This window comes from Quercus suber, unplaced genomic scaffold (assembly GCF_002906115.3).
Source record: "Quercus suber isolate HL8 unplaced genomic scaffold, Cork oak 2.0 scaffold_184, whole genome shotgun sequence".
NCBI lineage: Eukaryota > Viridiplantae > Streptophyta > Magnoliopsida > Fagales > Fagaceae > Quercus > Quercus suber.
This window is the reverse complement of record NW_027069642.1, coordinates 98,975-110,067: the sequence shown is the minus strand read 5'-3', so window position 1 is coordinate 110,067 and position 11,093 is coordinate 98,975.

The window sequence follows — 11,093 nt, the reverse complement described above, 5'->3', positions numbered from 1 at the left end:
TGGTTTTTTTTTTGGCTGAGCAAAACGAATCAAATCCTCTAGCATTAACATTACATGCGTGTAGTGTAGTGTGTACATGCATGCAATAATTATCCTATGCATGCATGAGGGGAGGATGCATGTGTCAACATCCTTCTTGTGTAGATGACAAGGTTTTAAATTAAGTACGTACAACCACTATTTTCGGCTTCAAATACGCTTTGAGAATTGTACAGATTTTCATTTTACTACTTACTACTTACTACTTACTATCATATTGTCAAACCATACGCATGAAACCCTCAACACATTAAATTTGACATTATCTAATAGAACACTCCTTGCTGTCCACTTTTTTTACCATTTAAATCCAAAAAAAAAAAATGTGTGCAGACATTTAAGTTTCCTGATTAAAAGAAAATACTGTTTAAATTTAATTGTGAAACCTGATATACTAAGTTTTATCCTTGCAAAAATGATCTTTATTGTTTAATTCAAATTGACTTTTCCAAAATTACAAATTAAAAGGAAAAAAAAATTTAACTAATAATAATATTTTTGTATTATCTCTAATAAGTAACAATAATTTTTAGTTTTTAGGTTACTTTAATTGGAAAAAGAAAAATAAAGAAGATAAGGATGTTTTGAAGGTGTAGAAGCTTTTTACACAAGGAGAGGCCCACCAATCCATCAGAGATATTTCATTTTTATCTTTTTCTTTTGAAGGAAGAGAGGGGTGTTTCTGGGCCCAATTCTTTTTTGGGGTGTTCAAAAAAATCACTTTAAGTGGCCCATTATTTCTTTTAGTCAGAATTACGCAAATGATTGGTGATATTATCAATGGCGATTAGTTGGGCCCCGGATGAATTCTGGTGGCCCATCGAAACTGTGACACTTTTGTTTGTGTCCCTCGCCTCATGGCCATGGCCCATGAACTTTGAAACAAACTTTACGAAACCCGGCCTCATGAAATTTACCTTCTTTATAAGGACTGTTGCATTCTTTTCACTGTCAACGACTATAACAGACTTTAGCAAGTGAAACCTGTGGAACTTTTTTTATCCGCCTTTTGGGTTTTTAAGTCCAAATTCCTACCCAATCCAATGTATATTTACAACTAGTCGCTAATTTGTACAACATTTAGGAAAATTCAATAAAATATATTTACTCTTACATATTATACATATTTAATTAATAATTATTATAATAAGTTAAATTAGATAATTTTTTGATTTTTTTTTTTTTTTTTTTTTTTGCCCAATTTTTTGATGAAAAAAAAAAGCCCAATTTAATTAGAATTAGTTTAAAGAAAATGAAACCTAATTTTATCATAATTTGTTTTATCCAGATTCCAAAGGAAAGTGAATTCTAAATTTCTAATTAGTTAACACTAACATGGTTTTAGTATTATTTATAACTTTAAAAATTAAATTAAAATGATGATTTGAAAAAATGACAAAAAGTCAAAACTTATACATTACATTGTTGTGTAGATTTTTTGATAGGTATTGTTGTGTAGATATATACAGTAAATCACATTATCAACTATATCATTGACCATCCCATTGCTATTCCTAAGCTTAATGGCTTGTTTGGAAGTTTAGAGGGGGAGGAGAGTAGAGGGGAGTAGAGGGAAGGGGAGTAGTGGGGAGGAGAGTAGAGGAGAATGATTCACCTCTACCTTATTTGGATGTTTTTAAAATTAGTAAGGGAGAAGGGAGTAATTAGCCCTTCCTCTTGTGTAATTTTGTTAATATAATAAGGGTAGATTAGGTAATTTACTTTGTCAATAGTTTATGTACTCTACTCCCCCTCCAAATCTCTCCAATTTGGGGGAATTAAAATTGGGGGGCTAGAGGGAGTCCAAACCCCTCCAAACTCCTCCAAACTCCTCCCCCTCATTCTTTAAAAAACTTCCAAACAAGGTAATTGCATTACTCTCCCTCCCTCTACTCTACTCCCCCTCCTTTTTTAAACATCCAAACATGCCATAAATGCACTTATGCAGTACCCCTTACTACCTTCCCCTTCTTTCCCTGTAGACTCCTATAAAACAGTTAGATTTGCCACTTAGCCTGAGAATGATTTATGCATATCGAAACAGAAGTGTCAAGCCAAGAAGATAAAGTTGAATTTGGAACAGAAAAGGATAGAAAAGTGAAAAAAAAAAACCATGAAAAAATACCTTGGATATTCCTCACCTGATTCACTCTCTCGATGGATCTTAGCTTTGACATTGTAAACATTCCTTGAATCTGATACAAGACTTGGATTTTGTTGCCTTAAAGCTTTGAGAATTTGACGTGGCCTTTTACCTGCTGCAGTCATTTCTCTTATTAATAACACCGCCTCTTCAGTAAAACGGCGGCAGGAGGGGTGGTCAGAGACATCTTTTGAAGGTTCATGATTGTGTTCTCCATTCTTAATGGTTAGCATCCACAAGTCATCATCCTTTTTGGCCACGACTTCGAAGGGACAATTGGTAAGCCGAGAAGCAATCTTTCTTTGACGCATGTTTTCACCATTCTTAAGCCTTTTACGATAAACACCACCTTTATCACAAGCAATGGTTACATACCTATCCTTTGAAGAATCCTTAATGGATCCCATATAACCCTGTGTCAGGGCAAAGTCACGAACATGTTTGAGAAGTTCTTCAGGCGTCTGAAAGGTTCCAACAGGAGGTGGAAGCATCTTTTTTTCTTCATTATGCTCATTGTGATCTTGAACTTCCATCATAGGTTCAAAGCTAGAACCTAGATGCAAACATATAAAAATATGACTTTAGAACACCAGAAGGAGAGAGAGAGAGAGAGTGAGAGGGGGTTTACATACTGAATTTTACACTAGCTAACATCATAAGATTTCAATTATCTATCAGAGGTTTTCCTTGCTCATAATTGTGCCTTGATTAATTTTGCTCCATATGAGACATAAAGCCACACAACAATTTTAGAAACATCAAAGCTCAATCTACAATACCTTAAAAGTTAAAACCTTAGCACTTGGGCTCAACTACATCAGTTCTTTTTAAGTGAATTATCCTCTATTAAATCATACTACTGTGTCTTCTCACACAACTTTGACCCATGTTTGTGAGCTTTCATCTTATCCTTGTAATGCCTTCTCCCCAAAGCAGATCATCTCTTCATGTAAGCACTACTTCTCCACTAAATATAGCCAAACCATATTCTTATAGATGATTTTTGGTATCTTTTCTATCTCAATCTTATACTTCAACGGCTATCTCGTATCCTTTTTATCTCAAGCTTCCAATTAATACGTTCAAGTGTTTTGAAACTTCCCACCATCACAAAGCTAGGTTCGCCTTACAATCAATTAGAGCTTTTATTTTGATAGGCAATTTCACAATGACATTACACAGGAAAAATCCCTGCATAAATGATTGGTGCAAGAGAATCAATCACTATGAAAAACAGTCCCAATCTTTTATACAATGATTTCACCATTGCCTCTATATGCTTTTTAAATTTTAAGTCCTGAGCAAATATAGCATCTTTGATCAAAAAATCAACAATGGCAAAGATTATAATATAGTACACAAATACAAACAAAGATTGCCAATATAAGTACAGTAGAAAGTAACAACGTTGTTATATAGCAATGGTTCGGTTGTAATTAAATGAGTAATTCAGGGGTGAAAATTCAAACTTGAGTGTGTATGGGAGTAGAAGAGAGAGCGTACCAGGTGTGAGGAATCCAGTAGTAGTTGATGATGATGATGATGATGATGGAGAAGTTAAGCCCTAAAGTACGAAAAAGTATACCATGTTTCGGTAATACCAACTCAGTATCTGTTTTGGTATTTCCTACCCAATAAATGAGTGACATTTGTTTCAAAAAAATCACATTAGACTACTTCAATAAAAATTCAAACTTGAGTTTGTATGGGAGTAGAAGAGAGAGCGTACCAGGTGTGAGGAATCCAGTAGTAGTTGATGATGATGATGATGATGATGATGATGATGGAGAAGTTAAGCCCTAAAGTACGAAAAAGTATACCATGTTTCGGTAATACCAACTCAGTATCTGTTTTGGTATTTCCTACCCAATAAATGAGTGACACTTGTTTCAAAAAATCACATTAGACTACTTCAATAAATTAATCACAATCTTCTATACTATCAAAAAGATAAATTAATCATTTATTGGAGTAGTCTGATGTGGTTTTTTGAAACATATGTCACTCATTTATTGGGTAGAAAATACCAAAACAGATACTGAGTTGGTATTACTGAAACATGATATACTTTCTCATAGAGTGAGCTTTGGGGTGTGACGTGTCGAGTGGTGAGAGATGTGGTCGATGCTACCTTTGGTGATTGTAGTTGGAATTGAAGAGAGAGAGAGAGAGAATTTGATTTTTCCAAGGGAAATGAAGGTAGTGTCAAGGAAGGTTTCTGAGATCTCAAGGAGTTTTCACTTTTCACTCGCTCGTCAGTATCACACTACTGTTCATTTCCCCAGGGGTATTGATGTCATTTACTAATACTTCGGGGGTAGTGCAGGGTTATTGCTTTTCCTATTTTCTTAATTTCTTGATTATCATTAAATTATTTCAACATAAAATTTGTGAGCTTGTTAAAACTTTTCGTAATGGTATGAATTAAATTGATGAGATTAAAATTTTACATTTTTCAATTGGGTACAGTTGAAAACTTAAAACTTAAGAAAATAAAATATTATGATATTTTTCATACCAATGATAATAGTAATGATAATAATTTGATAATTGGTGGTATGGTGTTGTGGCAATTGTGATTTGGTAATTCTAGAGACAAAACCAATCAAACACCCAATATCACAAGTTGCTAACCTATGTGATTGTGACTCTGAGAGTAGTAGATATTTTCTACCTTGTGCAACCTACTATTTTACAATGACCACTCACAATTACATAAGGTAACAACTTCTGAAATTAGGTGTGGGAATGATTGTTTCAAACTTAATGAAATATTAACTAAAACTCCAAAAATTTCTCTAATACATTCAACCCTTCAGTTTAAAATAAGGCTAAATTGTAATGTTGTGATCACACGCGCTTCACATATGAGGCTCTTTTTTTTTTCTTTTTTCTTTTTATGGAGCAATTAGAGAAAGAGAAAGCAATATAATGAAATTTATTAAAAACAAAAGGTATGTTCATACCTTCCTAATTGAGTTTTGAGTGATTTTCTTCCTTTGAAATTAGTGGGAATACAAGAATAGATATGCAGGATTGGATTTAGTTTTTAGAATTTGAAAAAGAAAGAGAAGATGATAGAGATGGAGAGACGTGTAGAGTGAAAAATAAAGGGAAAAAAAAGTACGTATACCTGTAGCAGTGGGTTTGGAGATGGATTTTTGAGTTTTGAATTTGGATTTTTAGTGTTCCATAATGGGTTTTGGTGGAATTTTAAATTTGGTTAACTGCATTTTATTTTTTGGATAAAATTTTAGATAACTACTTTGCAATGGATTAAGTTAAACCTTCATGTCTTTATTTAATACAATTTTTTTTTCCCTAGATGACTAGAGAGAGAGAGGGAGAGTTTATCAACAACAACAACAACAAAAAGCTTTTTTTTTTAATGCGGAGGAGGCAAAAAGTAATTAGGAAAAACTTTTATAAATTTAGCTAAAATTTAGGATTAAATTTTAAAAAAAAAAATTGAGAGAGAGAGAGAGAGTGAGAGAAAAAGGAAGCAGAAAGCTGGTTAGGAAAAACAAGACAAAAAGAAATAAAACATCAAAAACCCTAATTATAGGTTTTTGGGCACGAATATGTGTATGCATGCATGAAGCATGCACACACATACACACCTAGAAACTCAGATCCAAAAACAACACAAAAAACAACAACTAAAAGCAACCTATTATGCTTCAAATACGAAAACTAAACAACCAAAACTAACAATAGAAATATCAAAGCAAATAATAAAGCAATAAAACAAACAAAACAACAAAAATGAAAGAGACAAAACCAAGAAGGTTAGTGAACTTAAAACTCGAATGTCAAGACAAAAATAGGTCTTAACCAAGTAAAACTTTAACTTGATGATGTTTTAGAATAAAAACTCCCTCTTTGATTCACTATTTTTTAGTGAATTCAGTGTGTTTTTGTAAAAAGGCCTTTAGGGCGTTTTTATATTGACCATAGAGGGGGTGTAGGGCGGCTCCCAATAGATTTGGGATTCACTCTACACAATTTTTCATCAAAAATTTCCATGCAGGTGTTTTTGGAACTCTACATGCGTGCACATACACGGGGTATGCGTATGCATGTTTTTTGTATATGTGCACTTGCATGAAATGTGCACTTGCATGAAATATGCACACACATACTTAGGGTTTCCTACAGGTTTTTCTTCACCAAAACATCCTTCAAGCTAAATATTCACAAGATTAGACCCTAAATCAACCCTAGACCTTTGAGTGATGTCATAATTGGAGAATGAGGGCCTCAAGTCGTAAGAGGTACAAAATGAGATGTTTACAATGATCGAATAAAAAAGTAATCATTTTTACCAATCCCGATTATGGTTAGTCATGGTTGGTCAAACTTAGCTAGAAATGGTAAGTTTTAGATTTTGAAATCTTGGATGGTTAAAATGGTTTGTTCCAGCCTCCAATCAGGATAAATATGATTTTTTTTTTTTATATAGTTCCTGATTTTTGGTTTTTGAAAACGTGATTTTCACCCTTTTAGGGTTTAAATCAAAATTCTTAAATCGACAGGCCATTTCTCTTATCTAACTTTTTTTACAAGAGTTTTGAGTTTTTTAATCCCTTATATTATGAGTGTTCTCACCCCTTAAATGACCTGCCAATTTATGTTTCTCAAAAAAAAATATATATATATATATATATATGTATATATGATGTCTTCAAGTGGCTAAAGGCTCACTCACCCAAAACCTCTAATAGGCGCTAATCCCCTAAGTATCTAGAACGGACCATCAACACGTCTTTACACTCAATAAACATTTGTTTCATTATGTGTTTATCTTTATGATTATACATATTGTGTTGTATATTACACTACAGCATTACTAATAGGGTTTAAATGATAACAAATCACATGCATCATTGCTTAAAATTCTAGAATTTTGACATATGGAAATTTGTCAAATGAAAAATATTTCATCAAAAACCTTAATAACAATCCAAAGCAAAATGACACAAAACAATTATAAAATTATCCAATAATTTGAAAACTATTAATTAAAATTGGAAATATAAATGTTACTTAAAACCAATAGTTAAAAAAAAAAAAATATATATATATATATATATATGAACCTAACGGATAGAATGACACAAATATGTTAAATTAACAATAGCCTCTAAGTGTACTAAGTCCGTGGAATTGCTAGTCCAATATCCATTTGAAAAATCCGGTAAGAGCTACACTAAGAGAAAATGAATAATATTCTTTAAATTTCAAAGCTATTAAACTCAATGTCCCAACTTTCAACATCTAAACCCATTTTATATGAATTTTGATTAGTTATTTTAAGCATGAAGATTCCTTCTTCATTTTTTTTAGTATAATAAAATTATAACTTAAATGATAATAGATAAATTGAAATGATTTCAATTTTTAGTAAAATATTGAATAGCTTGAATGACATCCAATAAACACAAATGGGTTTAAAGACTTAAATTTGTTAAAAGACTTTGTATGTTGGGAATTTTCTTTTATAGGTAATTCTACTAATGTTTCAATACAAATATCTCTTCTCATTACTTGGACTTTTGGCCGAAGAGAGGGGAGATGAGTCCAGCCCATCTATTGTGTTCAATTTCTTAGTAATTCTTAAATTTGTCATTATTTCCTATTCATAATTCATTTGCTATCTTTTCCTTACTTGATTGGACTTTGAATATTCTTAACTCTTCAATTCCATGCAAATGCAGATTCCTTGAACAATTTTTCCAAGTCTTTAAGTGTCCAAAGGATGACTAAGCCAAAATCCCTAATATGCGTTAAGCCTCTAATTATCTAGAACAGACCACTAGTAAGTCTTCATCCCCAATACATATGTTTCATTATATGTTTATTTTTATTCTATATTACACATAGCTTTGTAATGATAATAAATAATTTAAATAAATTCATATTCATATTCACATCTTATACATGTATTATCAATTAGTGCTACAACTTACATGGTTGGCAAATTAAGTAGATCATTGTCTAAAATTTTGGAATTTCGAAATACATATATTTGTTATACATAAAATTTTTTGTTAAAACCCTCAATAATACTCCAAAGGAAAATAAAACAAAACAATGCCATCGTTGATATGTAGCCAAAATAAATATAAATATAAATATTTTTGTTTAGTATTAGCAACACCAAGCAATATTGTCAGGGCTAATATGTTGTCAAAAGAAATATAATATTTATGATTCTTATATTAATGACAACCTGTGCCATCTCTGATATACACAAAACAAATTAATATTAGCGTTGAAATTATGAATAGTCATTCATATGATGAGAGACTTTTTTTTTTTTTCACGTGGGGAAGTTGCAATAAGATATTAGCAACAACAATTGCATCACATAATTAAGTTTATATTAGTGGAAACTATTTTACTATTGTACGAGTCTGTTGTAGTTTGTGCTTTGAGTAAATTTGGGTACATTTTAAGTGCATATTGGTGGGTAACTCCTCAGCCTCTAAGCTCGAAGGAAAGAGAAGATGATTTCAGGTAAGGAACTTACTTTGAATGATGTGTTGCATGTGCTGAGCATATGCTCTCTTATATCTAGCTCACTATTGAGCAACAATAGTTTTAAGTTGATCTTTAAGTTTGACAAGTTTGTACTTTCTAAGGGTGGGATGTAAGTTGTCGTGGATCACTGCTGTCAGATCATGTTGTTGTTCTCATTGTGGTTTTGGTGGTTGTCATGGCTAAGGTGAGCCGTAAGTGTGCATTTGGGTATCAATGGTAGCACTGGCTACTATTGGTTTTAGGTTTAGTTGCCATTGTGATGTTACTATGAGTTTAATAAAATATTGTAAAGGGATGAATGGTAAAATAAAGAATGTGATGTAGGGTATGTTTTTAAAGTGAAAATGTAAAATAAATAAAATAAATAAATAAAATATTTTTTGGTGATGCCAAAATGCATGTATTTTCAGATGTGAATAATGCTAAAAAATAAATAATGTGGCTTTTTCATTTGGTAATGCAAAATGCTTCTTTTTTTCTTTTTTCTTTTTTTGTGCATTTTCATATGTGAATGCTCTAATGCGAAGAATCATGATGTCTATAAATGATGTATATAAATAAATACAACTTTAAAATTTGAGGCCTCTTTTTCCTTCTCTCTCTTACTTTTGTAGAAAGAAATGATGAGGGTCTAACTCTAAAGACTCTAGGAGTGTTTGGGAAAAACTTTTTTGCTTTTTGTCTTTAATTGTTTTTTGCAAATATTATATCCATTTAGGAATTGTTTATCTCTAGTAATTTATCTGCCTATAAAAAGATATTTTTTGGTAACTTTTTATATTAAATATGTTTTAAAAAGCTAAAAAATAAAATTGTATTATCTACAAAGTGTTGAGGGGAAAATTTTTTATGTTCCCAAATAGAAGATGGGGTAACCAAGCCGAAACTCGACGATGAGCCCTAGAAATAAAGCCCAAAGGCTTTCAATGTCGTGTAAACCTGCCCAAGCAAGAGATGGAGGCTGCACCCTAACAAGAAGACAACAATAAAGCACAATAAACACGTTACTGTTGTTAGTTTGTTATATTATTGTTGACACCCCATTTTGCAACTTTCATTTAACCTCACATGAAGGGTTAAAGGATACTTTCACCTCGAAAATATGCATCTTGATTCTGGCCATTAGATCCTTAATCTCATTTCACAAAAATGATCTTGATGTTATAATGATTAAATCAACTGGTCATAAACCCTAATCAGACCATCAGATTGAAAGTTATCATCAAATCAAGTTTTAATGGCTGAGATGTACAATCACAAATTGAGTCCGATTATATGTGATTATGAACAATTGATTTCAATTGGTTATAAGTGTAATCAATTGGAGATCAATGATGTGTCATTATTTGATTGGTTAGAACTACATTTTATGGTGAGGTTGCATACACCTAATTAATTAGATAGTTAAACATTAATTATTCAATGAGTAATTTGTGCCATTATCTTTTAATTATAGTAAATTTGGAACCAATTAAGTCTGAAATTTGAGTGATTGGAGCCATTTAATGTTAATTGGGAGCTAATTTGGGACCTATTAATGTTAATTGTGCTGAAACCATTTTCTAACAAATGATCTCTACTCACCATTTCATCAATATCTCTCAGAATATTTTGAATCTGTGAATGAGATTAATTTGTCCAGAAACTAGACATCCGAGGCTTCAATTTGAGTACAAGAACGAGATAATTCCGATCAGAATTGAGTCAGATATGATTTTTCAAAGATGACTATATAAGCTGTTACAGCAGCTACGAGAAAACCGAATTTTGCCTTACTCCCCACTCCTACCAATCTCTCCATTTAATGCACCAGATTTTTCCTAAGGCTAAAATGAGGTCTAGGTTCATGATTCTTTGTCAACTCTCATTAAATGATCTTCCATTCATATTTCCTCCACTACTACTATATTAACCCTCTCTCTCCTTCATTCCAAAGCATACAAAAAAACCTTCATCTCTTCTCCTCTCTTGAGTTCTAGTGAAGTTGAGTAATCTTGTCATATCTTGGTCTTCCTGAGACTCAAGGTATTGAGTGAGACTCACTCTCCCTCTCCTAGCTCTTCTTTTCCTCCACCTTTAGGATCTCCCTCAAAAGTCTCATCCTCCATCATATGAATCTTGCATGAAAGTATAATCCCTTTTCTTAATTGTTTTTTGTCTTGTCATGATGAAAGTTTAAAATTAAATCATCATAATAATCATTTAAATTCCCTTGAATATGTTTGAATGTTCTTTTACGTATTTCACATGTTCTTTGTTATTCATCTTATGTTCATGCATATCACTAGTTTTAATCTTAAATCCACATCAAAAATATGAAAAACATGTTTGTTTGATAATTCTTTCAAATCCTTGAATCTAAGTTATC